A 788-nucleotide genomic window follows, 5' to 3' on the forward strand; every position below is an offset into this window, starting at 1 on the left:
TTAACTTTGCCAGTTGAGTCTTTATAGTGCTATTTGCGCATTCCACCAAACCAGAGGACTGAGGGTGAAAGGCACAATGGAAGTGTTGCATTATAGGCCAGATCTTACAGATCGATGGAACAATTTGTCTTGTAAAGTGGGTTCCTCGATCACTGTGCAGCTCAGAAGGGATTCCCCAAACTGGAATAATTTTTGCTAACAAGATTTTTCCAACGGTTAAGGCAGTAGCCCTTCGACAGGGAAATGCTTCTACCCAGTGGGAGAATATACGAACCAGAACCAATACATATTTAAAATTCTGAGATAGTGGCACCTGGATGAAATCCAATTGTTGTACTTCAAAGGATCCTTTAGGTAGGGGAAAATGACCCTGGGAACCATGCAAGGGCTTGTCAGGGTTATGTTTTGAGCATAACGTGCACCAGGAATATACCTTTGCAGCTATTGTGGGGGATGGTTTCCAAAAATATTGTTTTCCCCATGATATCATTTTTTTCAGGGGCCCAATGAGTCATTTCATGAATAAATTGGAGAAGAGGTAGCTGGGCACCTACAGGAACAATGAATTTTCCTGTAGGTCCTACCCATAAGTCTTTGTCTGCTACAAACTTGCCTCCCTTTTGTTGCCAAATCTGTTTTTCTCTAGGAGAAGAACCCTGCTGCCGTATTTAGTTTTGAATGTACTGGGATTTTTATAATGGCTAGTTCCTTTGCCATCTGGATTGCTTCTAATAATTCTGAGACTTGTCGCCCATTTCAGATGGGTTGCCCAGACAAGGTGAGAAAAA

Source organism: Tupaia chinensis, unplaced genomic scaffold, assembly GCF_000334495.1.
Source record: "Tupaia chinensis unplaced genomic scaffold, TupChi_1.0 Scaffold000407_4, whole genome shotgun sequence".
NCBI lineage: Eukaryota > Metazoa > Chordata > Mammalia > Scandentia > Tupaiidae > Tupaia > Tupaia belangeri.